The sequence below is a fragment of the Chelonia mydas genome, chromosome 24 (genome assembly GCF_015237465.2).
Source record: "Chelonia mydas isolate rCheMyd1 chromosome 24, rCheMyd1.pri.v2, whole genome shotgun sequence".
Taxonomy (NCBI): Eukaryota; Metazoa; Chordata; order Testudines; family Cheloniidae; genus Chelonia; species Chelonia mydas.
Genome location: NC_051264.2, coordinates 9,305,892 through 9,333,392, shown reverse-complemented (window position 1 = coordinate 9,333,392; position 27,501 = coordinate 9,305,892). Strand labels below are relative to the sequence as shown.

At 57.4% G+C, this 27,501-nt stretch overlaps 1 protein-coding gene across 2 annotated transcripts in view; it reads right to left on the bottom strand.

The window, feature by feature from the left end:
- SEMA6C (semaphorin 6C) overlaps positions 1–27,501 on the bottom strand; it is a 94,839-nt gene that overhangs the window by 52,201 nt on the left and 15,137 nt on the right. For both annotated transcript variants that reach the window (XM_037883260.2, XM_037883259.2), the window contains exon 2: positions 11,930–12,010. The gene's annotated coding sequence lies outside the window, so the exon portion shown is untranslated. The remainder of the gene's footprint in view (positions 1–11,929; positions 12,011–27,501) is intronic.

Genomic DNA, 27,501 nt, shown 5'->3' with positions numbered 1-27,501 from the left:
ACTCTAAACATGTTGCAGCCAACACAGGGGAATTCTGTATTAGACCTTGTCTTGACAGATAAAGAGAGACAGATCACAGAACTAACAATTAATGGTAACTGAGGTATAAGTGATCAAGACTTGATCACATTTATAATGTACACACAGAATAAAGTCCAGACCAGCAAAGATATACTTGGTGCTTTACAAGGGCCAGTTTCACAAAGTTGAAAACAATTATAAGCCAAATCAGCTGGGAGGAATAATTTAATCAGAAAAATGTGAACAATCATTGGGAATTGTTTAAGAACGGTTTAGAGGATGCCCAAGAAAACACAATTTCACAATCAAGGAAGAAGGCTGTATTAGTTAAAAAAAAGCCAACAGTCTGGTTTAGCGGGGAAGTGAAGACAGCTATAAAAATAAAAAAATAATATATATAAAATGGAAAAGAGGGGAAGTTGATAGTAACAAAAATAAATCAGAAGCTAGGAACTGTAGAAAATTGATAAGGGAAGCAAAGGACACAAGGAGACTGCTATGTCCAGCAGAGTTAAGGACCATAACGAGTTTTTTAGAGTATATAGGGAAAAAAAGAATCTTAACAATGCTACTGGTTCATCAGTAGATGGAAATGGTAGAATTATCAAGAACAATCCAGAAAAGGCAGAAGTGTTCAATTAATATTTCTATTCTGTATTTAGGAGAAAAACAGAAGATAAGACTCTTTTATTTCCACTAGTATCTCAGGAGGATAAACAGCTGCTACTAAAGTTAGACATTTTTAAATCGGCAGGTCTGGATAACTTGCATCCAAGAGTTTTAACAGATCTGGCTCAGGAGCTCGCTGGACCATTAATATTGCTTTTCAATACATCCTGGAACACTGGGGAAGTTCCAGAAGACTAGAAGAAAGCTGCTGATGTGCCAATATTTAAAAAGGGTAAATGGAATGACCGGGTAATTATAGGCCTGTCGGTCTGACACTGCCCCCTGCAAGACAATGCAGTGGCTGACATGGCACTCGATTAATAAAGAATTAAAGGAGGGTAATATAATTAATGCCAATCAACATGAGTTTATGGAAAATGAATCTGGTCTAACATGATCTTTTTTTGATGCGATTACAAGATTGATTGATAAAAGTAATAGCGTCGATGTAATAGACAAACTTCTGTATGGCGTTTGACCTGGTACTGCACGGCATTTTGATTAAAAAAGTGGAAAGATATCAAATTAACATGGCACAGATGAAATGGATTAAAAGCTGGCTAACTGATAGGTCTCCAGATGTAATTCAAACCATTGAGGGGGTGTGTTTCTAGTGGGGTCCCGCAGGGATCGGTTCTTGGCTTCACCCTATTGAACATTTTTATGAATGAAGAAAACATAAAATCCTCACTGATGAAGCTTGCAGATGATGCAAAAATTTGAATAATGAAGAGGGCGGGTCACTGATACAGAGTGATCTGGACCGCTGGCTAAACTGAGGGCACACGCATACATCTAGGAACAAAGAACGCAAACCGTACTTACAGGACGGGGACTCTGTCCTAGGAAGCAGGGACTCTGAACAAGATCGGGGGTGAGGGAAGGGGGGTCCCGGTGGATAATCAGCTGAACGTGAGCTCCCAGTGCGATGCTGTGGCCAAATGGGCTAATACCCTGGGATGTACAAACGGGGGAATCGGGAGTAGGAGCAGAGAGGTTATTTGATCTCCGTATCTGGCGCTGGTGCGGCTGCTGCTGGGATCCTGGGTCCAGTTCTGGTGCCCACAGTTCAAGGATGTTGATAAATTGCAGAGGGGTCAGAGAAGACCCCCAAAGATGATTAAAAGGTTAGAAAACCTGCCTTAGAGTGACAGACTCCAGGAGGTGATTCTATTTAGCTTAACAAAGAGAACGCTGAGGGGTGACTTGATCACAGTCTATAAGTACCTAGATGGGGAACAAATATTTAATAACGAGCTCTTCAGTCTAGCTGAGAAAGGTCAGACACGATCCAATGGCTGGCAGCTGAAGCTAGACACATTCAGACTGGAAATAAGGTGCACGTTTTTAACAGGTGGGTAATTAACCATCAAAACAATTTCCCAAGGGTCGTGGTGGATTCGCCGTCACTGACCAAGACTGGCTGTTTCTCTAACAGCTCTGCGCTAGGAATTCCTTTGGGGTAGCTCTCTGGCCCGAGCTATCCAAGACATCAGAGTAAATGATCACAATGGTCCCCTCTGGCCTTGGAATCTGTGACGATCCAGGCCCCAGGGCGCCAGGCGCTGGACAAGCATATAGTGAGAGACAGAGTGCAGGATCCTCAGGGCGGGAAGGGAAATGGAGGCACCAAGAGGGAAAGTGGTTTGCTCAAGATCACAGAGCTGGTCAGTGGCAGAGGCGGGAAAAGAACCCAGGTGTCCTGCCTAGCACCCTGCTCGGTAGGCCGCATTGCCTTTTCTACGGATTGGCCTTCCAAGACATCACAGCATTAGGCCAGCGAGGCCTCTGGGAGGGGAAATGATCAAAAAGCATCCAGGGGTCAGCTGAGGGGTGAGCTGAGAGGATCTGAAGTCGGGCTGCCCGGGCCGGGTTATGGAGATGCCAGACCTGGGGAGATCCCACCTCTGGCTTAGCGTAGAGGCTGTGGGGCAGCCTATAGGGTAGAGGTGGGGGAGAGCAGGGGTTTAGCTGTAGCTTGAGCTAAAGCAATGGTCGTTCCACTCCGCAGACCTGGGTTTAAATCCTGCCTGAGGGTCACAACGGAGGGGCATCGGCGGGACGACCCATCAATGAACCAGCAGGGACCCCTGTGTCTGGGCTGGAGCTGGCAAGCACAGCAGCTCCCCCTGGCTCTAACCCTGCCCCATTGATCCCTGGTTCCCACGGCCCTTAGCATCTCCTCAGTGACAAAAAGAACGAGCCGGGACGCAGCCCCCTGGCCCAAGAGGCTGGGGCTGGGAAGACACGTATCACCCTGTGTTTTGCAGACCGCAGCAGCCTGTGGCCTCATCGGCTGCTCCCAGATGTGGCCAAGGAGCCTTTCAAACTGCCCTGCCAGGATTGGGGAGCGGGGGGAGCCCTGGGCCAGGGGACTAAGCACCTCCCCCACCACCCACCACTGCTGTGCTGTGGTTTATTCTTCCGTCATCGCTATTGTATAAGACACAAGCCGCCCTCCCCGGCATGGGGTGAAGGTGGGACCGGCCTCCACTTCCCCCCAGCAGGCCGGTGGGTGCAGGCTGGTCTCGGCCAAGGGGTTGGCTTGGGAGCCCCATGTCGGAGCATCCTGCAAGCCCCTCCCCCATTCCCTCTATGGGGCTGTGTCCCCGGTGCTGCGATTCCCCCACCCCCAGGCTCTCTCCGGATGACGGAAGAGAACCCTCAGGCCCCGTGGGCACCCGCCCCTGCCGTGTGCCGCTGGGCATTGCGATGAGCATCATGCACCCACCGGGCCGGGCAGCACTGATGCCTCCAAGGTGGGCACAGAGGGGTGCATGTGCCCAGCCTGCAGAGAGGCTGCTCAAGGCAAGGCTGCAGTGTGCCACCCCTTCAGCTCTGAGCCAGTGGCCTGGTGACCTGGCACACGAGGTCACCGCGCCACTCAGGACGGCTGGGTGGCCGGGCTAAATCTGCCACCCTAGGCAGCGGCCCAGAAATCCGCAGCCCCGGGCAGCTGCCTAGCTTGCCTGTGGCTAGAACGGCCCCCGGGGCACTCTGGGCTGGGCACGGGGTGGGGCTGGGAACTCTACCTTTGGGCCAAGGAGGGAGAGGGCTCCCCCGCGGTGGGAGGATTTCCGTGCCCAAGGGGATCGCAGCTGCCAGCCCTGGTGTCTCAGCCCAGCGGGGTGAGCACTAGGGAACCCGGTCTGGGTCTCTGTGCCAACTTGGAACTGCCTCAGGGTGCCACCCTCCCCCCATCAGGCCACCCCACAGATCCCTCCCATTCCCCGCTCTCCAGCCCGTTGCCCGCCGCCTCCTTCCCAGCTATTGCGCAGCAGCTGGGACCCGGCCAAGCCCTCCAGAGGCCGCTCGACTTCCCAGTGCCTAGGGCTTTTCCAGGAACGAGCCGCCGTTCAGCACCGTGGCCTCACGCCGACCCAGCCGGGCGGGGCACAGCGCCAGGGGAGAGGGGCAAGGCGGGGCTGCCTAACGCTGCCAGCAGTCCACGGGGACACGCCAAGCAGCCTTGGGCCGGTGCCAGGTGCCGGGAGAGCAGGGGATGCCACGGCCTTGGTGCAGGTGGGGCTCAGCGTGAAGGGAGGGGTGTGGAGGAGGGGCATTTGATGGGCACCCGTCACTAGGGCATGAAAAGGGTCGAGAATGCAGACCTGCTTCTCAGCAGCCTCTACCCTGGCTGGGAGGGGGGAGACTGCTGGGTGGGGCTGGGAGTCAGGGCTCCTGGGTTCTAGCCCCAGTTCTGGGGGGGGGGAGGCATCTAGTGGCTGCAATGGGGACAGGCTGGGAGCCAGGACTCCTGGGTTCTATTCCCATCTCATTTTAACGCTGTGTGAAAAGACGAAATAAAGCTTTTAAATGTTCCTATTTACAGTTCAAGGCTCTGATGCTCGGCAGCTCAGTGTTGCAGGCTGGAGACAAGCGCAGGGAGCGAGGGGTCAGTGCCCCTCATGTCTGCGAGGCTGCTATCCCCAAAGCCCCTCTCACAAACAGCACTTGCCATTAAGCATGTTCCTGCTGGCAAAGGCAGTGAGAGTTCCCCCTCCCTACACACCCCCACTGCAGCCCCCCTCCAGGGGCCAGGAGAACCAGGGCCGCTGGTCTCAGCTACGCTCTGGGCTGCAGCGCTAAGAAACAAAATCTGCTCGGACCCCAGGGCCAGAGAGAGGTGGAGGAGATGCAATGGGCACACCATCTCCCTCTGCTGGATGGAAACAGAACTGCTCGCCTGTGTGTCAGATTCCCGTCACTGCTAACGGGGATTCTCCTTCAGCTCTAGCTGGGGGTTGGGGCTTTTGACCTCTAATTCTATCCTTCAGTCACCATGAAGCTCTCAGCAGCCCCTCCCTGGACCTCAAGATGCTTAAAAAACACCCAGGGGTCAGGTCTAAATCCAATATGGAGTCAGGTATAAATAACCCTGTATCACAGAGGGGGAAACTGAGTCACAAGAGGGCAGAGACTTGGCTTAAGGATCACACAGCAAGTCAGTGACTGAGCTGCAAATAGAACCCAGGAGTCCTTGCTCCCAGATCTAAGCACTAGCCCACACTTGCCTCCCAAAGCTGGGGGCAGAACCCAGGAGTCCTAGTTCATTGCCTGATCTAACCACTAAACCACACTCCCTCTGAGATCTTTCTCTGCTCCAAGTTCTACCCATTCCAATGTCCCTTTCCTTTATTATTCATATCTCAGCAGCACCAGCCCAAGATTAGGGCCCTGTTGCGTCAGGCGCTGCACACACCCCTAGTGAGAGACACCCCCAGCCTTGAAGGGCTCCGTCACAACACACCAGACAGACAAAAGACAGGAGGGGAAACTGAGGCACAGAGGAATGAAGTGACTTGCCCACATTCGCCCAGCAGGCCAGTAGCAGAGCAAGGAATCAAACCCAGCCATCCTGGCTCCCAACCCAGTGCTCCATCCACTATGTCGCAGAAAGTGGGATCTAGCTCCCACCCACTGCAGGCAGCTGCAATGCCCTGACCAATATGCCCCACTCACCAAGCAGGCACCAAGCAGTTAAAGGAGCTAATGCTGAGTTAATGGCACACATTTAATGGCGCTCTATTGAGAAACGTTATTACTATTGAAGACGCCGGGTGTCTGAAATAGACAATGTAATTAAATGAAATATTACGCCAATTAAAACCCAGGCCCCCACATGCCAATATAATTCTTACCTTGGGCCATTCAAAATGTAAATTTAATGTATGACGTCTCATCAGTCCCACATTATATTCGGCTGTCTCGGAGCGGTGGCTAATTTTAGCCCGCGCTCCAGCTGGCTCTTCCGCTTCCTCCAGGCCAGCGACGCTGGGTCGAGGCAAGAGCTGGGCCTTGGCATCTAATAACCAGGTCCGTACAACGCAATAGAGACTCCTTCTCTCAGCTTTACTTCTGCTTCCAACCCCTATTTCACATGAGGTGGGAATGGAACCCAGGAGTCCTGACCCCCGCCCCCCAGCCCGCACTCAGCCCTGCACCCTATGAGTCAAATGCATCCTCCCCCACGCATTAATACTGAGATCCTGGGGAGGGGCTTGGCTTAAAACTGCCCCCTCTTCCTGCACTGGGGCTGGATTCACCCTTTCCCTTCGCAGTAGGGGAGAGGGACAAATGAAGTTAAAAGGCAACTAATGCGCAGCATGAGGAAAGGAAATGTTTTCTAATGAGTGACTTGTGGAACTCTCTGCCCCATGATGTCCTTGAGGCCAAGGGCTGAACAGGGTCCACAGCTAATGGAACCAGCCACTGTTGCATTAGAGAGAAGAAGGGGTTTAGAAAGGACTAGGGACCCTTCAGCTTTAGGGCCTGAGCCCACCACCAACTGAACAGGGTCAGGAGGGGATTTCCTCTGAATCAGTGACTGTGGGCAAGTCACTCCGCCACGCTGTGCCTCAGTTTCCCTTCCCACCCACTGTCTGTCTGGTCTGTTCAGCCTGTGAGCTCTTCAGGGGAGGGACTGTCTCTCATTCTGTAGCTGTGCAGTGCCCAGTGCAACAGGGCCCTGGGTTCGGGGGCGGGGAGGGGGGAACAGCTGGATCCAGTTGCAGCTTTTAGGAGAGCCCAGCAGCCTGGTGCACTGTGCCCCCTCAGGAGCCCCGTGAGCCCCTGCAACCTACAGCTTCCCCATGGCCTGACTTGGCTGCCTCCCCCTCGCCTGCTTTGCTGCCTGGGATTGAACCCACAGTCTCTGGATCTCAGACCCGCTGGCTGTGGGGCTAAGGAACCCGCTGCCAAACTGCTACACATGGACCAGCCACTGGAGGGAGACAGGGAGCCACTCCAGGGGAGGGGGGCTGTTCTGCACCAGTCCCTGTTGGGGAGGAGGAGGCAGGACACCGAGGTGCGACGAAGCGATGAGCTGACCAGGCGCGGCAGCCCCCACTATGTGATTTCAGCTTCCCCATCCCCCTACTTAGCCTGCCCCTCGCCCCTCCTTGTCTCCCAAACCACAAGCCCTCCCCACTGCTAAAGGAGAATCCCTGCCAACTGCTGGCAGTGCAGGGGCTATGGTACACACCGCTGAGCAGGTGAGATCCTGGACCGCTCCCCAGACTCGTCCGCCCTGTGCACCCCTCCATCCTTCCCCCGGGCTCTCGGCTGGCTGCATCGGAAATTAAAATATAAATAATTCAGTCCCCGTCGCCTTTATGAATAAGAATATGAACCTGACAGAAACCGATTGGGAGTAATTTATGCAGGGGGAGAAGTGACTCTGCTTTTGGATCCATTTGTGAGCAGCAGGGAGCTGGCTGCGGGGGGGGACACCGAACGGGGGGACCGGGAAGGGGAGTCAGGAGGGACTCGTTAGTTTCAATCCGGGCAGGGCTGTAATTGCTCTTGATTGACACACACACCACATCTTTGGCAAGCGTCAAAGCCCTGGGCACTGCTGCCAGGAGCGCGGCGGGGACGTGTCCCCCTCCCGCTGCCATGAGGACAGGAGGTGACAAAAGTGACCCTGGACCCAGATCCGCAGCAGGTGCAAAGGGGTTTAATGGAGCGGGTTTGCATCAGCAGAGGATCTGGGCCCCTGTCTCCAGCCGCAGCTCCTGGGAAGTGGAGGGGCATTTCGAAAGCCTGCAGGCGGTGTTGAGCCGGGACACCGCGGGACAGTGAGAACCTAAGAGATCCCAGAGGTCAGGACCTCGTTGTTCTATCACAGTGCCAATATTAACACAGACAGGAGCGTGCACCCCTGGCCCAGCTGTGTGCTAGACAGCTCGCACTCTGCTAGTGCGAATCACTGCACCCCCACAGCAAGCTGGTGCCAACAGCACCTGGGGCCAGTCACTCCACGCCTGGCATACACCCGCATGCCTTGGGCCAGTCCGCACTCAGCACCCCCCGTCCACACTGGGCATCCCTTCCCCTGGGCCAGACCTGGACCAGTCCATGCTGGGCACCACCCTGGGCCAGTCTGCACTGAGCACGAGCGGCCCCATTTCTGTTCCTGTAACTTTTATTCTGGAAACTGGAACGGGTTATGGTTACGAGCCCCAAACCCGTTGCCATCGACGGAGCCAGGGACGGGTGGGGGGGGGGGGGGATCACTTTCATTTCTTCTAGGGAAAGGGGCGGGTGGAAACAACCAATCTGACTTGTTTAAAAAGCTGATGCCCGTTTCCTAAGGGCATCTCTGTGCTGTGTCTACTGGCGATGCCGCGTTCCGGCTGCGGAGTCCCTGCCCCCGCACACCGGCCTTGGCGGCATAAGTACAGCGATAGACAGGTTGCCATCCGGCGGCTTCCAAGGCCACAGCAGACGGGGGAGTAGCGAAGGGATGTTCCCCTGAAGAAGCTGCCTGATGTGCGGGAACAGATCAGTGGGTAAGAGACTGGGTGGAAGGTTGTTGATTTCAGCCTCCCCCAGAAAGGATCATAGAATCACAGAATATCAGGGTTGGAAGAGACCTCAGGAGATCATCTAGTCCAAACCCCTGCTCAAAGCAGGACCAATCCCCAGTTTTTGCCCCAGATCCCAAATGGCCCCCTCAAGGATTGAACTCACAACCCTGGGTTTAGCAGGCCAACGCTCAAACCACTGAAATATCTCTCCCCCCTTGAAAGGAAACAAAAGGAATGATCCCGTGTCAGACTGGAAAAGACCCTGCTGCTGGGTGGGGGGGATCTGTTTTCCCATCCCACAAGGACTTGCATGATTTTTTTTCCATCCCAAATTGAGATGAAAAATCCCAATCGCAAAAGAACAGGAGGACTCGTGGCACCTTAGAGACTAACACATTTAGTTGAGCACAAGCTTTCGTGGGCTACAGCTCACTTCATCGGATGCATTCAGTGGAAAACACAGTGGGGAGATTTATATACACAGAGAACGTAAAACAATGGGTGTCACCGCACACACAGATGAACTGGGCTGCTACTCTGACATCTCAAAAGTGTCCATGAACCAATTTTTTTCAGTCTGGGGCAATCGAAACCTTTTGTTTTCATCATTCTGAACCATTTTCTTTGGCGTTTGACGTTTCCTTTCCGTGGAACCGGTTTTTTAAACGCCTACATTACGGGACAAGTGGCAACAAAAGGGTGTTTCGAACAACAAAACAAAATATGAAACTCTTCCTTTTGAACAGATCAGAATGTCCCATTTCCACAGTTTCTAGCCTTTATTTCATTTTTTTTTCCAAAAAAAATTTCTAGCTGGGAAATTTGCCACATCTGACTCTCTCCCCACAAACTATTTCAGTTCTGACAAATTGGCATTTTTCAGCAAAAAAATTTTCATAAAAAATTTCTAGACTAACTCCAGTTCGGATCCCACCTCTGACACTCATTTATAGCTTGGCCATCAACAAGTCAATGAGGCCAACATTTTCCAAAGTGGCCTCTAATCTTGGTTGCCTGTGTTAAGAGGTTTTAGGGGCAGGATTGCCCACAGGACTCCGGATGTGGGGTCTGAGTATCCCAGCACACCAGGGATCTGTGGGGTGTTCGGAGCCATTGACAATCCGGCCCTTCTTTAGGTGCCCGAATCGGAGTGGCAGGTGAACTCTGTTCATACCAGAACCTGGCTGCCTCACATCCAGTACCCAAAGCAGTGGCCACGTTCGAAATTAGTGGCCTGAGCGTCTCTGTGCCTCAGTTTACCCACCTGTAAAATGGGGACAACGATAACTTTGTAAAGTGCTTTGAGATCTCAGACCTTCAGTGCAGCGTGGTGTTTGCCAGTCATAGAATCACAGAATCATAGAATATTAGGGTTGGAAGAGACCTCAGGAGGTCATCTAGTCCAAGCCCCTGCTCAAAGCAGGACCAATCCCCAACTAAATCATCCCAGCCAGGGCTTTGTCAAACTGGGCCTTAAAAACCTCTAAGGATGGAGATTCCACCACCTCCCTAGGGAACCCATTCCAGTGCTTCACCAGCCTCCTCGTGAAATAGTTTTTCCTAATATCCAACCTAGACCTCCCCCACTGTAACTTCAGACCATTGCCCCTTGTTCTGTCATCTGCCACCACTGAGAACAGCCGAGCTCCATCCTCTTTGGAACCCCCCTTCAGGTAGTTGAAGGCTGCTATCAAATCCCCCCTCATTCTTCTCTTCTGCAGACTAAACAAGCCCAGATCCCTCAGCCTCTCCTCGTAAGTCATGTGCCCCAGCCCCCTGTTCATTTTCGTTGCCCTCCGCTGGACTCTCTCCAATTTGTCCACATCCTTTCTGTAGTGGGGGGCCCAAATCTGGACGCAGTACTCCAGATGTGGCCTCACCAGTGCTGAATAGAGGGGAATAATCACTTCCCTCGATCTGCTGGCAATGCTCCTACTAATGCAGCCCAATATGCCGTTGGCCTTCTTGGCAACAAGGGCCCACTGCTGACTCATATCCAGCTTCTCGTCCACTGTAACCCCCAGGTCCTTTTCTGCAGAACTGCCGCTTAGCCAGTCGGTCCCCAGCCTGTAACAGTGCCTGGGATTCTTCCATCCTAAGTGCAGGACTCTGCACTTGTCCTTGTTGAACCTCATCAGATTTCTTTTGGCCCAATCCTCCAATTTGTCTAGGTCACTCTAGACCCTATCCCTACCCTCCAGTATATCTACCTCTCCCCCTAGCTTACTGTCAGCAGCCAGCGCCCTGTGGATCGACAGCACCACCCAGAGGGTCTGTTGGATCGCACGGATCAGCCAGCTGGTTTGTTCTGGGCAGTTAGGAGCCGGGGGAAGGTGCCATGCTATTTCCAGCTCCCAGAGCCGCTCTCACGGGATGCTGCGCGAAGGCTGCATGGGGAAGGGTGACTTTCCCGGCTGGCTGCTGCAGAAGGGCGCGGGGCAGGGGAGGGCTGGGTGTCTCCAGCCTTCAAGTCCATGGGAGCTACCTTACTCTGCCTGTGAGTTACTACTCCATGCCAGTGCGGTGCTACCCCATGGCTGACTCAGGGCAGGGCAGAAAACACAGGGTGAAAGCCCCAGTCTCCAGCCAATCACTCCTTCCTCAGAAAGTAGGGAACAGCGACTTCTGGACTCCAGCTCTTCCCTGGGCCTAACCGAGGCCCCAGTCTTACCCCATCCCTGGCCAAGGCAGGGATGTGTGCAAGTGACAGGCCATGTTACCCAGGCGAGGGAGAGGGCTCCCACCGCATCACCATGATGGGATAAGGAGGGGCTCGGCCCAGGCAATCGGTGGGAGAGATTGGGGCTGAGGGACCCAGAAGCATGGAGTTGGCCAGAGGCCATGGGGGCAAAACCAAACTCCCCAGCTGCCCCAGAAGCCCTGCATCCAAGCCTCCCGCGCCCAAACTCCAAGACTGCGACAATCTGAACTGGGACCCCAAGATCACAGCTCTGCACCCCGTGAATAACTCGGAACTGCCACATCCCCTCTGCTTCGGCCTTGAACCACCAACCCTGCCCCGTGCTCTGCATCATCCCAAGATCCTGGCTCGCTGGGTCCAAGACCCCATGCCAGGAGGGGCATCAAACTGCAATGGAAATACCCCCGCCCCGCCCCTGAGGAGAGCTGCCAGAGGAAGCCATTGGCACCAAACACACAATCCTCCGAGGTGCACAGATCCTGCAAGGAGCTGGGCTCCATACTCGGCAGGTGCCTGCAGCTGGCCCCTTATCTCCTAATTCTTGACCTATATACATGCCTAGAGCACTCCTGGGACACCACAGAGAGCGCCAGCCCCCGCCCCTTTGCAGCCTGAATATTGTGGGGGGGAAAGAGACCCCCTGCTGGTCAGGAGGAGGCATTGCAGAGCACAAGGCGAGAATGCCCCCCCCCCCCCCCACACACCCTACTGCCGGCCGCGGCCTTACCTTAGCTTCCAGGGTCCGTGGGGCAGCTGTGCACGGCCGGGGCTGGCCAGGCACTTGGGCGACTCTGGGGGTCCGGCAAGGCTGGGGGGAGACACAATTCAAAGGGGAGGGAGGTGAGATACACGGTCAGACAGGCAGCACAGGGGGGGTATCGAGGACCTGTGTTCAGTCAGCTGTATGGGGATGGCACTGAACCAGGATCGTGGCACTGCCAGGGGCACAGTGCCCCAGCCCTGCCGTCTGCTCCACGGCCCAAGTAGCCCATTGGTCCCCAAGGTAATTAACCACTAACGAACCGAAGAATTCTAGCAAGAGAGAGACAGGCCTGGCTTGGCCAAGTGAGGGGGGGGCAGTGTCTGCCCGACAGCATCTGGGCATCACAGGGCAGTGCTACTCTTCTTTGGCACTGGGCGAGATGCCCACTGGGCACGGGTCCCCCTGGATCAGGTGCCACTGATCAGAGAGGGCGAGGCTGGGAGCTTGTGGCTGACACGTGTGCCCCAGGCATGCACACGCATGTGCACACGCAACCCCCAAATACACAGACAGAGGAAGCAAAGTAGAGGTTAGCCACCCCCGCGTCTGCAGTCAGGGGACAGCCTGATCCAGAGGGGAACTCCCAGCTCCCCCGAAGCCCCAGAGCTAAACCTGGGAACTGGGCATGGGCTGATGGGTCACAGCACAGGATTGGGTGTGGCCAGGGGCATGCACAGGGGCTGCGCTCAGGTTCACATAATTCACAGGCACCCCTGGGAGCCGCCCCCTCCCTGCCCCACAGGCTGGGCACACCCACCCTCATCTGCCACCCTTTCACCTCGTGCCGGCTTGTACCTCTGAGCCAGGCACTCTCAGCACTGTCCCCCGGCGCACACCCCCCGCCCCCCCAGCATGTGACCCTAGTCTCAGTGGGGACACGGCCCCAGGACGGAGCTCCCACCAGACGCTCCCGGGGGGGCAGGGCGGGGCGGGGGGGAGTTATTTTTAGCCGGACGGCGACTCCGAAGGAAGCAAAGTCAGCAGCGTGACAGAAATAGCCCTGTTAGAGAGCCCTGCATCAATGGATATAGATCCCTATGGCGGGCAGGGCAGGGCGGGGCAGGGGGGTCTCCAGATAGCTGGCCTCGGCGGAGGGTTGGGGGGCAGGAACCAGACCCTTGTGCTGCGAGCCCTGCAATCCGGCTGCAGATGTGCCGCTGAGCAAGGTTATACATATCCCCCCGTCAGACCCAGCCACATGCTCTCCCTCCAGCAGGTGGCGACAGCCAGCGGGGCTTCCCCAGGTGGGCGCTGCGGGCGCTGACAAGGAGCTGGGGGAGGGGGGGCGCAGACTGCCCCATCACGCCCCCGCCTACCCCGAATGGATGGAGAGCTAATGGCAGGGCTGGGTGGGGAGGGTGCAGAGGAGACCGGCAGTGAAAGGGTTATGGGGTTGAGAAGAACGGGTGAGAGAGGGCTGGAAACCGGCTCGGGGAGCAGAGGAGGGTGTCCAGCCCTGACTGTGTAACCAAACCCCCGAGGTGCCAGGGCCAGCAGGACGGGGGAGGCAGGTGCCCAACGATGCCAGCCCAGCAACACAAGCCGCTTGGTCTTCGCAGTCAGGGTCAAGTGGCAGAGCCAGCATCCTAGCATGGAAAGGGGGCTTCCCCAAATTGCTCTGCCTGGGAAAAGAACAGCGGAGGGACGGACGGAGGGACAGACAGGCAGGCAGGCAGGGTGGACGGTGACAGGCACACACAGGGACCCTCCCTGCCTCCAGGTGCCACTGAATTCTCAGCTGCTGCCCACCCGCGCCCCCAGGAAGGGGAGCCCCAACGACCAGCGTCGTGAGTCGGATGCGGAGCCACGAGCTGCTTCCCCCACCGAGATTCGATCCGGGGCTCCCCGTGGGCCGCATCGTGCTACTCCAGCCTTCTAGGAAGGCAAGCATGTGACCCAAAACCTGATCTACCCACACCTGCCCCAGCTGCTCCCTCCCTGCCTGGCTGCTCAGACCGAGGCCACAGGGTGTTACCAGGCCGCCTTCAGAGAGGCCTTGAGCAGCAGGGTGAGTCCGAGCCCCTGGCCATGCGACCCCTAAGGAGGCGCGTTATCTGAGCCAGGGATCAGCCGACCCCGCGTGGGACAGCGTCCCATGCAAGAGGCAATTTCGGGATGAATGGGGAGATTCAGTGCAGAGTCAGAGAGGCCTTTTGTTTCCCTGATTGAAGGCTGCCCGGGTGTCACAGGACCCGTCCTGCTTCATTTGCATGGCACAGAGAAACTCCACGAAGTCTTCCCGCGGGCTGCGGTGCCCGAGGCAGATGCGCCAAGGCTTCCTGGTTAAACGCCAACAGCTGGATCTGGATTACTCCCGCTTTAGGGAGGTTAGGAACAGCTTCCAAGCAGGTCAGGGAGCATGCTGGCTCAGCAGCCGAGGGCATGTGGCCCATGTGCCCGCGGGCAGCACCAGCCAGGGGGGGTAGTGCCAGCCGTGAGGCAGGCAGGGGCAATGCAAGCTTCCCCTGGGCAGCCCTGCTGCCACGCTTTGCTCTTACCCTAGGGCACATGCCGCAGTTCCAGTCTCGGGGCCCCGATCAAACTGTCAGTGCCCCTCTGTCCCAACCCACAACCCCCCGCCCCCCATGCTATCCCAGCCCTGCCAGATCCCATTGGTCCCAGCCTGTACCAAAGGGCTGGCTCTTGGGCAGTGCCCGGGGAGCATGGGGCCGGGGGGGGTACTCACGAGGCGCTCAGCTGCTCCCTGCGGGACTAATGAAGTTCTCCAGACACGGAGGAGGTACAATTGAAGCTTTGCGACCACAGCCTCTTTCCCAGTCAATTTCCCTCTCTCCGTCGCTCTGACATCTGAGTCCAGCTGTGCGGCCGCCGCGCCTGCCCCCGGGGACCAGGGATATTCTCACCCCCCTCCCCGCCCACTGCAAACCCAAGATTGCCAGGCTCGCTGGGCTGCGTCGGAGGGAAACGAAAGCAGATCGGATCCGTGATGGAAACGTGGCGTTTTAATTGGGCTCAGTGGAGAGGAAATGAAATGCATGGGGGGGGTCCCTAAGAGAAAGAGCGGGGGGGGGGTATAACAGGGGTGTAATTGTTGCGCTTTCCACTCCAGCTCCCTCAGAAAGGTCTGATCGGCCTTGATTGCTAACACGTGTGGGAAATCCTGAGGAGGGAGCCGGTCTCTGTGCAGAGCAGGGAACTGAGGGCAGATTGCCCGCTGCCCACGCGGGGCCCTGCCAGCTCCTGGGGAAGCGGCCGCTGCAAGAGGATCCACGGCCCCATTGTGCCAGGTGCTGCACAGACCCCGGGCGAGACCAGGGCCCTGTTATGCCAGGCGCTGCACAGACACCGACTGAGAGCAGGGCCCCGTTGTCCTGGGCGCTGGATAGACCCCAGCTGAGAGCAGGGCCCTGTTGTGTCAGGCGCTGCACAGACCCTGGGCGAGAGCAGGGCGCCGTTGTGCCGGGCGCTGCACAGACACCGACTGAGAGCAGGGCCCCGTTATGCTGGACACTGAGCTGATCTGAACTAAGGGAGAATCCCTGCCCAAAGAGCTTGGAGACCTGCCCCCCACCCTTTGTCTGCTCTGCTCATGCTGTGAGCTCTCTGGGGCCAGGACTGTCTCTCACCCTGCATCTGTGCAGCCCCCAGCACAAGGGGGCCCTGATCTCGGCTGGTGCTACCACAGCAACCCAAACAACAGTCAGACGGTGCAATGGGACGGCACTGCAGTGAAACGTGGCGAGGGGACGGGGGACTCCAGAGGTGCAGAGCACGGTGGGGAAACAGAGAGAGCCCGAGCTCGGGGCCCGTACGGGCTTTAGCTTGGAACCACGGGGCAGAATCACGCAGGGGCTTTCCAGGAAACATGCCCTCGCTGGAGAAACTGGTGCCTCGCTCATGATCTACGTTCTGCACAGAAGCGTCAAGAGTTTAAGCTGCCTGGGGGAGCGAAGGATGTCCAGGGCTCAGCGACCCAGCTAAGCTGCCTCCCCCTTCATGTTCTTTCCAGCTCCCTTGGCTGATCTCCCGGACGGTTCTCGGCAGAAGGTAATTGCCCCCCATAGAGTTTGCTGTGTGGAGCGTGACACCATGTGCGAGCGCCAAGACCAGCCCCTTGGAAGTCCCTGGGTGCTGGCCAGCCCAAGGCCAGGGAGCGTGGGGCCGATCTCCATCCAGCCTGCGGAGCAGCCCCTGCAGTGAGATCCAGGGCACTGGCTGTTGATATGTGTATTATGGTCATGCTGCCAAGAGCAGGGCCCCCATTGTGCCAGGCGCTGCACAGACCCCGGGCCAGAGCAGGGCCCCGTTGTGCCAGGCGCTGCACGGACCCCGACCGAGAGCAGGGCCCCGTTGTGCCAGGAGCTGCTCGGACCCCGGGCCAGAGCAGGGCCCCGTTGTGCCGGGCGCTGCACGGACCCCGACCGAGAGCAGGGCCCCATGGTGCCGGGCGCTGCACGGACCCCGACAGAGAGCAGGGCCCCGTGGTGCCGGGCGCTGCACGGACCCCGACAGAGAGCAGGGCCCCGTGGTGCCGGGCGCTGCACGGACCCCGACCGAGATCAGGCCCCGTGGTGCCGGGCGCTGCACGGACCCCGACCGAGAGCAGGGCCCCGTGGTGCCGGGCGCTGCACGGACCCCGACCGAGAGCAGGGCCCCGTGGTGCCGGGCGCTGCACGGACCCCGCCCGAGAGCAGGGCCCCGTGGTGCCGGGCGCTGCACGGACCCCGACCGAGAGCAGGGCCCCGTGGTGCCGGGCGCTGCACGGACCCCGACCGAGATCAGGCCCCGTGGTGCCGGGCGCTGCACGGACCCCGACCGAGAGCACGCCCCGTGGTGCCGGGCGCTGCACGGACCCCGACCGAGAGCAGGGCCCCGTGGTGCCGGGCGCTGCACGGACCCCGACCGAGAGCAGGGCCCCGTGGTGCCGGGCGCTGCACGGACCCCGACCGAGATCAGGCCCCGTGGTGCCGGGCGCTGCACGGACCCCGACCGAGATCAGGCCCCGTGGTGCCGGGCGCTGCACGGACCCCGACCGAGATCACGCCCCGTGGTGCCGGGCGCTGCACGGACCCCGACCGAGAGCAGGGCCCCGTGGTGCCGGGCGCTGCACGGACCCCGACCGAGAGCAGGGCCCCGTGGTGCCGGGCGCTGCACGGACCCCGACCGAGAGCAGGGCCCCGTTGTGCCGGGCGCTGCACGGACCCCGACCGAGATCAGGGCGCCGTGGTGCCGGGCGCTGCACGGACCCTGACTGAGAGCCCGTGGGGTGTGTTCAGTGCCTGGCACAACTGAGAGCAGGGCCCCCCCATGATACCAGGCTACTTGTTCTCATTGACAACTGAGCCAGCAGCCATCAGTGCAATGAGTGGGGTGTTCTTAGGGGCTCACTCTCTATGTGTTTTAATGGAAGGAAATACAGGAACTTCCAGACTGAATCAGACCAGGGTCCATCCACCCCTTTATCCTGCCTCCCACAGTGACCACAGTCACACAACAGGGCAGAGCAGAGCCAGAAATAGAACCCAGTAGTCCTGACATCCAGCCCAATGCTGGGAATGAAGCTCTGGGAGGGGAGTGGGGTCTAGTGGTTAAAGTGGGGGGCTGGGAGCCAGGACTCCTGGGTTCTGTTCCGAGCTCTGGGAGGGGAGTGGGGTCCACTGGTCTCAGTGGAGGGGCTGGGAACCAGGAGTCCTGACTCCTGTCAAATACCCAGTGGTTGATTCCTGTGGTGTGACAAGAGGAAACCACAGCAGCCCTTGTCCTGGTCTGGCTCCCCAGCCAAAGCCAACAGGCTGCTGCTGAGAGGAGACCTGGCCCGGTGAACTCTTTGGAGCCTGGTGTTTCCCAGCACCGGGTGGGGGGCATCGATACGAGTGCAGCCTGGCGGGGGAGACCCAACAGGAGGCAGTGCTGAGCCAATGCCCTTGTGTGGTACTGGGGACAGGTGGGGAATAGCGCAGCTGCTGCCCCAGCAGGGGGCGCTCTTCTCTGAGCCAGTGCAGTGCCCCAGCAGGGGGTGCAGAGCTCTGTGGGGGAGGGGGGTTTCAGTAGGACGTGCTCCTGCCTTTGAGCATTGCTGAGCCAGGGCACCTGGGTTCTCTTCCCAGCTCTAGGAACGGAGCGGGGCCTAGTGATTAAAGCAGGGTGCGGGGTGGGAGCCTGGAGTCCTGGGCTGTGATCCCAGCTCTGGGAGGGGAAAGGGCTCTAGTGGTTACAGCAGGGAGGAGCTGGAGAGTCAGGACTCCTGGGTTCCTCAAAGGAGCATGGTCTCGCGGCCAGGGGAGTCAGGACTCCTGGGTTCGAAGGCAATAAGTTCCGGGCACATCACAGATTTTAGTTAAAGGAGAACTACGGAGCTGCTATACCGTGCCATCCCCAGGCGTGTGCCCCCCCAGGTCAGACCCACTCCTGTCTTCTCCTACTGGTGAGTGCCCCCCAGCTCAGACCCCTGCCCGCCCTCACCCCAACTGGGCGGTCAGCGTGCCTAGTGCCCGGAGCAGCCCGGAGGAGGCGGGGCGTTAAGCATCCATGCAATTGTATCGACTGGACCATTAATGAGGTCAGGACTCCTAAAGGCACCTTTATTATTTGAAACGTAAATAATTAAATTCAAGACAATAAATCACTATTAATGCCAAGGGTCAGGGCAGGGAGTGGTGTGAGTGGGATGGGGGAGGGGAGTGCATCGGGCTGCATCATTAGGAGACCCTACAATAACAAGTCAGTGTCTGTGAAGGACCCTACAATAGCATCCATGAGAGACCCTACAATAACAAACCACAAACCACAGTATGCCCAGCCTAGCATCCATGAGAGACCCTTCAAGTTGCTTTACAAACAATGGCTTATTGTGAAGTGGTCACTGTCAGACCCATGTTACGGGTGGGGAAACTGAGGCATGGTGGGGCAACGTAATGTGCTTCAGGACACGTGGCAGGGAATTGACCCCAGGAGTCCTGACTCTCAGCCCAGTGCTTTAATCACTAGTCCATGCTGCCCAATGACGGCCGGCCTCAAAGGTTAACAAGGGCAGAGCTGGCTGGCTGGCAGCCCCATTTCCGTTGTGGCACCTGCCCCTGACAAAACACCAGGCTGCCATGGCCAATGCCCATTCTGCATCAAACTGCAGCTGCCTTTAGCCGCTGTGAACGGCTGACACCGACGCAGGATTCACACAGCTCAAGGCTGGCAAGGCCACCACTACAGAGGAGGAAGCCGGCTCGGCTTTGCACAATGTGGTGGAAGAAGGAGGGGTTGCTCCACAGGAGAGGAGGGCTTGTGTGTGCACGCACATACGTGTGCTTATTTGTGTGTGCAGGTATGTTTGCACGTGTGTAGGCATGTGCACAGGGATGGCTGTGCATGTGCATCTGTGTGCATGCACATGCGTGCGCTCAGGTGCATGTGTCTGCATGAACATGCATATGGACGCCTGCACGTGTGTGCATGTCCAAGAGTGTACATGCAGATGCTTGCATGTGTGTGCATGAGTCTGCATGTGGATGCTTGCAAGTGTGCATGTGTGTGCATGAGTCTGCATGTGGACGTATGCACATGTACATATATGTGTCCACATGTGCGTGTGGAGGTGTGTTTGCACATGTGTACGCATGCGCATATGTATGGCTGTGCACGTACATCGGTGTGCATGCACATGCGTGTGCTCGGGTGCGTGCATGTGCACGAGCGTGTATATGGATGCCTGCACATGTGTGCAGGTATGTACAAGAATGTGCGTGTGGATGCATGCACGTGGGCATGTATATATATGTGTGTGCACGTTTGTGCGCGCAGGAGTTTTGCACGCAGGTCTCTATGTTTGTGTCTGTGTGCACATGACGGCGTGGGTGGCAGGTGGCACTTGGAAGCCATCGCTGAAGAGAATGAAGTCACGTCTTCTAAGGAGGCGAAGTAACAGCCCCAGTGTGAATCCCAGCGCAGGCGAGGAGCCATTTTAAGGGCTGCCAACTTTCTTCTTAATTATTAAAGAGCCCACAATGTATCACAGCTAACTACCGTTGGTGTGGGGAGAGTCAACAACGGGGTAAGTTATGGCTCGCCTCGGGCACGGGAACGACACCGGATTGCAGCCGGCACCGTGGCCCAGACCTCACCGGCACGACGCTCGTCAAAGCCAGTCCAGAGGTGCTCAGCTGCACTGATTACCGTGGTGCACACCCTCACACACACACACACACACAGAGCACCGATCTCTATGCACAAGCTATGACGTGCATGGATACCTGCATGCTCATGCAGCTTCCCTCCCACCCCGAATCCTTCCCCTGAACTAGGCTCAGCGGGTCCAATGCCTGTCGCCCTGTGGTCAGCCAGTCGTTTGCATCAGGGCAAAGAGAGTCCCCCCTCCCACCCACACCCCTCCACTTTGCACTGCTGCAGGCAACTGCCCGGCGGCCGGGCCACGGTGCATCGGCCCCCCTGCATTCGTTATTTGTATTCCACTAATGCCTAGAAGTCCCAACTGAGATGGGACCTGCCGGGGCACTGGGCCCTGAGCTCAGAGACACACCCAGGTGCTTTAAGCACATGCAGGTTTGATTTAATGGGCACGGCACAGAGCCAGATCGTTAGCTGACGCAAGCTAGCGCAGCTCCATTGACTTCACTGATTTAAACCGCGGGGGTTCTGACCCCATTGACTCCAATGGAGTGACGCGCATTTACCCCGTGGGGGATCTGGCCCATTGACTCCAAGGGAGTGATGCCCATTTACACCTGCTGGGGATCTGGGCCATGCTCCGTGGGGCTGAGCTGTGCGATGACAGCGGGGGGTTTCCCAGGCTGGAGGATGCACTCCGCTGTGGGGGTTCGCAGGGGGGTGTCCCTGGGGCAGTCCCCACCCCTAGGCCTAACTGACTGGAGCCCTGATCCTTCCTGAGCGCCTCTTGAAACTGACCAGCTGCTTTCCCTCTCCTTTTTGGGGAATTCAAGCATTCCCCTTCCCCTCCCCTCCCCCACCCGAGGGGCAGTGACCAGCTCTGGGCGGCCCCAGGCTGGCTCCAGCCAAAAGCAGAGCCGACCACGCTGGCTCCTTGCCCGCCCCAGCCCAGAGAGGTGCAGACAAAGAGCAGAAGCCATAGGCGAGCCCGAGCTTTCCAACCTCCTCTCGGCTGTAACTAGCGGGGGACAGAAATGGGCCTGACTCCCATGAGGGCTCGGGGTCTGGAGGCCAAGTGTGCAGAGCCCCCAACAGGAGCCAGATCTTCAGAAGGGGCATGCAGAAATGTGCGTGTGCATTCACACACGTGTGTGGATGTGCGCATATGCATTTGTGCATGCATGTGTGTGTGTGCACGAGCACGTATGGAGAGCAATGTGCATCCAACATGCAATGCTCTTGTGAAAATTCTGGCTGAAGCCTGGGAGTTTAGCAGGGGAGAGGGCAATCGAAGCGGGCAGAGCCGCGGGAGACAGGATAGGTCAGTGGGCACAGCACAGGGCTAGCAGTCAGGATGCCTGAATTTCATATCTAGCTCAAGGAGGGGAGTGGGGTCTGGTGGTTAGAGCCAGGGGCTGGGAGTTAGGACTCCTGGGTTCTATTTCCCAGCTCTGGGAAGGGAGTGGGGTGTAATGATTTGAGCAGGGGATTTGGAGTCAGGACTAACACTCCCCCCACACCCAATCATTCTCATATTTGGGGGTGAATTTAACACCGTTTTCGGGGAAGGGCAGGGGCTGAAGATTGAAGTTTTCTGACGCTTTCCAGGGCAAGACCAGTCTGGATCCTAACAGCGGGTGCTCCCTGTTACCCCAGATTTAAGGGGTGTGTGTACCCCAGATTGTAATCAAGCTAATTGCAACCAAATTATGTGCATTCAGCCATCACAAATTAATCAAATAAAACACCACACAGTAGAGGGTTAATTGGAAAGCAGGCTTTTAGAGGCAAGGTCAAAACGAGCTGGCAGTTTCTGCTAATTAGAATGGAAAAAGGGGGAAAACAAGTGAACAAATAAAAGTAAAAATAAATTAAGTAAATAAAAATCCTTACGTCTGGGTGCCTTCAATATGAAACATTTATTATAAATTTTAAAATGTAATAATTTTGTAGGGGTGATTGTAACCTGTGTCTTTTACAAAAGCGAGTTATAAAAAACTAGCTAATATAGTGGACTTCAAAGCCGTCCTCTGAAGCCATTTTGAGGAATGTTTTTTCATAACACCGGTTTTTCCCCAGTGGGTGAGCAACTGGCCACTGCGAACCCGCTGTTAATTTCCCAATATTGTTTCAGAATTAAGGTAAATATCTGGAGTGTCCTAAACCTGTTGCTTCTGCCTGTGTGTGCTTAAATCTAATATACTGCATTTTAGATAGCGCACGGTTACTCGCATTAATCTTTTATCAGATGGAATTGCTGTGTTCCCACTGATTGATTTCCTGATTTCCTGACGCTGCCTGAGTGAAACAGTGAAGTTTCCCTGCTGTGGGTTCTAAAAACCCTGGGTAACATGCCCCCATCCCGCAACTATTCCTTTCGCCTCCAGCTCACCCTTCCTCTCAGCCCTGGGCCTCTGTCACCTCCAGGCTGGGTCCCCCTAACTCCCTGACAGTGGAGACGATGGACAGCCTGGTACGGCACACGGCTGCCCACCCCCTGCGTGGCTCAGGCCACCATGCGCCAGTCCCTGCACCAGCCCCACTCAGCATCCCCCACCCGTTTGAGGCCCTGCTCCTAATTCTCCCAGCAACAAATGGCTCAGCAATTTCAGGGAGTGAATATCCATCGACACACGCCCACGACATCTGAGCGGAGCCGGGACAAGGCAGGCTGGGGCGCGGGAGAGCTGGGGACACAGCTCCCCCAGATCTAGATCGAACTCCCTGAGGAGACCAGGCGGATCCAGAGTCTGACCAGCTTTAGGAGGTGTCGCACCACCTTCCTCTGCCAGGGAGCCTTTCTGCCACAGGACAAACGCTCCTTTTACTCCCAACCCTACCAATCCCTTCCCACCCCCCACAAAACCTACCCTAAGCAGAGTTCTGGGCCCAGAAAGGGAGAAGAGCCAGAGACTCCATCAAGTCCATTTGGGGCTTTGCTATTGCTCCTGATTTTATGTGGAAGGTGCCCAGAAACCTCAGTGGTGGGCAGCAGGATAACACCCTAAGAGGAAGCTAGTTAGCTAGAATTACCCCATGTGGCTGCCAGCAGGGGAGGGTTGTCCTCATGGACTCTTCAGTCCTTGGTCTTATGGTCCTGAGATCAGGACCTCGTTGCACCGGGCACTGCCCAGACGCACAGTGAGGGACACCCCTGCCAACAATCTAGACAGACGAAATGGACTAAGGATGGGAGGGGAAACTGAGGCAGAAGATCTGCCAGAGCCAGGCCTAGAACCCAGGTGCCCTAATGCCCAGTGCCTTAGCTGGTGACTCATCCAGCATTGCTATTCAGGGCTCAGCCACCAGGCAGCAGCAGCGCCCCCAAGTGCCACACTGGGGCGTTAGAACAACCACCTCCTCCAATGCCCCCCTTCCTGCAGATCCCGGTGCCAGACTCCATTGGCACCACCCAGCCGCTGGGCGCCCATCCCGTGGGAGAGCTGCCATCGGCTGAACCCGAACGGGTCACCGCCGCGCCGCAGAAGGGAACTTGGATCAATTTCGTTACCACTTGGGTTCTTCCTCCTGCAGCCAGCGGGACCGTAAATGCCATATTGATTAATCCGTTCGCCCGCTTACTGATAAATAGCGTCTAATTTGTTGCCTCTGGGCACGGCAGCCAATGCAGATGAACCACGGGTGAGGGAGATTAATGGGTTGCTGGGTGGTAATTTGATTTGATTGGGGCTCTGAGTCACTCCGACTTCGGCAATTTAACCCCATCGCCTGCAATTCCGCTAGCACCTGGGACGTGGCTGCTCCTCCATGGGCCGGGTGGCAAGGGGGATTCCTCACTGCTAACTACCACAGGCTTTCAAGGGTTAAACCGCCCCAGGGAAATAAAATCCTTGCAGGCCAAGGCAGCAGCGTTACCTAGTGGCTTGGGAGACAGCATACCTGGGCTCTATTCCTACTGACCTTGAGTAAGCCCTTTCTTGCTCCGTGCCTCAGTTTCCCTGCCCACTCCTTGTCTATTTAGCCTGTGAGGCCCAGATCCTCAAAGGTATTCAGGTACCTGACTCCCATAGGCATCTAGGCCTACACCCTTGGGGTCAGGGACCGTGTCCCACTCTGTGTCTGTGCAGCGCCCTGCATAATGGGGCCCCGATCTCAGCTGGGTCATCTCGGCACTACCTTAATACACCTAATATTATCACCAGCTGGGGATGATGCCAAAGGCCTTGTCTACGCAACAGTGCTATTTTAGGGGGAGCCTCGCCAATTTGGCCCCGCGGACGCACGCGTGTCTCATGGGTTATCAGGGCGAAATGGGAATTTTCCATAGTATTGCTCCGAAGCCCCTGTGCGCCTCAGTTTCCCCCACATTTTGCATTGCTACTCAGCGGGCGCAAAGGGGTTAACAGTGCTCTTGCAGCAGAGCTGGAGACGGGGCATGGGGGGAATAGCCTCTCTGTCAGGGGCAGACCAAAGGGGCCAAGAGGGAATCCGAAGAGGGACAATGCCCAGAACTTGCCCACAAGCAAACAGCAGCCCAGAGGAAGGCGATTTTCCTTGGGGAAGCTGAGCCGAGGTGGCGAAGTTAAATGGAGTCCGTGTGACAGCGTGGCGGGCTGATCGCATTGGCTTAGCCAGCATGGCCCATGGCTCCACCTTTGTCTCTCTTTGCTGGCCTCAGGACTTTCAGATGCTGCAGCCGGGCGACAAACAAACCATCCTGGGAGAAGGCTGCCGGCTGTGGCTGCAGGTACCCACTGAGAGCACTGCGCCCCGCCGGAGTCTGGCTGGGCTGGATTCACTGCAGGGAGCCCTGGAGAGAGACCCGGCTCGCTGGTGCCCGATGGGCCAGTCTCAGCATCTTGCAAGCCCCGGGCCTGCCCCCGTGGAACTGAGGGCCCTGGGGTCCCAGCCTGCTAAAGGGGTCCCTCGCAAGGGACTGGTTACAGGCCAGAGCACGGGCCAGCCCTGTGGATCCGTGCCAGGAGGGCCCGCTCTCTAACTTCCCTGGAAAGGGTTAACGGGAGCGGTGCCCAGCGCCCCCCTGGGGACGCGCAAGGGGCGGTTTGCATTCTGCTGCCTCCCTCGATTGCGTTTGGCAGGCGATAGATTTCATCGAACATCTTAATGATTAAATGCGGCACACCTGTGGTTCCGTTGCAGTGCCAGCCACCCCCCGCCCCCCCCCCGGAAACCCAGCCCTGCGCGCGCCATCCCGGGAGGGAAATCAAACCCCACTGAACAGCCCTGGCTCTCAAATGAACTGAGCTGCGGGGGCCGGCCTCACCCCAGGGGCGGCTCCCCTGCTCCCTCCGCTTGTTAGAAAGGTGAGCTGGGGCAGCTGCTAGGATGTTCCTAATGCAGTCCCCCGGGGAGGGGGAAATCGGAGCAGGTTCAGCTGGGGGAAGGCAGGCCGGAGCAGCGGGCAGAGTTCAGGGCTGGGAGTTGGGGCTGCGGGATTCTGTTTCCCAGCTCTGGCAACGAGCGAGGTCTAGTGGCTAGGGCAGAGAGCTGGGAGTCAGGACTCCTGGGTTCTATTGCCCACCGCTGGGAAAGGAGTGGGGTGCAGTGATTAGAGCCGGGGGGGCATGGCTGGGAGTCAGGACTCCTGGGTTCTATTTCTCAGTGCTGGGAAAGGAGTGGGGTCCAGTGGTTAGAGCTGGGGGGGGGGGCGTGGCTGGGAGTCAGGACTCCTGGGTTCTATTTCCCAGTACTGGGGAGGGAGTAGGGTGCAGTGGTTACAGCCGGGGAGGCGTGGCTGGGAGTCAGGACTCCTGGGTTCTATTGCCCAGTACTGGGAAGGGAGTGGGGTGCAGTGGTTAGAGCTGGGGGGGGGCGTGGCTGGGAGTCAGGACTCCTGGGTTCTATTGCCCAGTCCTGGGAAGGGAGTGGGGTGCAGTGGTTAGAGCGGAGGGGCGTGGCTGGGAGTCAGGACTCCTGGGTTCTATTTCTCAGTACTGGGAAGGGAGTGGGGTGCAGTGGTTAGAGCTGGGGGGCATGGCTGGGAGTCAGGACTCCTGGGTTCTATTTCTCAGTACTGGGAAGGGAGTGGGGTGCAGTGGTTAGAGCGGAGGGGCGTGGCTGGGAGTCAGGACTCCTGGGTTCTATTGCCCAGTGCTGGGAAGGGAGTGGGGTGCAGTGGTTTGAGCAGGGCAGGGCGTGGCTGGGAGTCAGGACTCCTGGGTTCTATCCCTGGGAGGAGAGTGGGGTGGTGATTAGAACCAGGTGGAGGGGGGAGGCTGTGAGCCAGGACATGCAGTGAGGTGCTCGCACACTCTATGGATGGACACAGGCAGCTGCCTGGGGCAGTTTGGCTACTGACCTCACTGGGAGCAGGAGCAGGCTTGTGTGAAATGGGCCAGGAGGAGGAGGCGGGTACGTGGCCTGGCACTCTCATACAGAGTCACTCTTTCATGGCCCTAGTTAGTGGTGTGGCTACGCCAGCCGTAATCACCCCCCACGCGCAGCCATGCAGCCATCTCTGTGCCTGAGCCTCCAGACCTAGCCTAAGAGCCGGCCAGGAAGTGCCCTTGGAGCAATAGGCGCTGTATTCCAGCACAGTCTGGTTTAACGGGGGGGGGGTCTTCTCCCCCCTTGAAAGTCTTCCCCAAGGGCATTAAACCATGCCAGGTGGAGCAAGGGAAGGTTGCAGCAGAACGGATGGGGCAGGGGGAGCAGCTGCTGGAACAAACCCAGGGCTTCACCACTATCCGGCCCATGGGGTCAGATTTCAGCTCCTCCTGTCACCTGAGCTAGAGGAGAATCCCCCACAGGCTGTTAGCCGTCCAGGGCTTATGACACACAGTTGAGCAGTTCTGATTCCAGCCACCAGGCAGCAGCGGTGATGCTCAGGCTCTAGACAGATTGACACAGTATCCGAGAAGGCAATTCTAGCGGCCAAGTGGTGAGCAGATTATATCCTGACGGAGCCCAGAATGCTAACTTATGAGGATCACCTCCCCTGCCACAGAAGCGCAGCCCCCTCTGGGGTGCAGCACAGCAGCTGGTTAACAGCAATGCTGCAATGGGATTGCTCATCCAGCGCTGACAGGTTGCCATCGCTGGGGTGGGGCACAGCAGCACATTAAGAGCTACCTGGTAAGCGTGCAGAGGGATTGCTTGCCTGGGACTGAAATGCAGCCACTTCTGGGGTGGAGCGCTTCAGTGGTTTAGCAACCACCCTGCAACGCTGCACAACCTTTTAGGGCACACAGGAAGACAAAGGCTGGATCAGGCTAGCAAATTCGCCCTTCGCACCTGGAACCCTGTCATGCTCAGCAAGTGGGATGAATTTCTGGGATTTCAGCCCAGTTTCTGGGGGGGGCGGGGGGGCATCGATGCAGCATGAAGGAGTCAGCTCAGGCCCCTGCTCCGGGCTGCAGCATGGCAGCGTCTGATTGCTCTGCCAGGCCTGGCTCTAAATCATCCCAGCGGATGCCAGGTACCATCGGCTCCCCTTCTCAGCCTCTGGCCCGGCTCTGATGAGGGAAGGGAGGGAC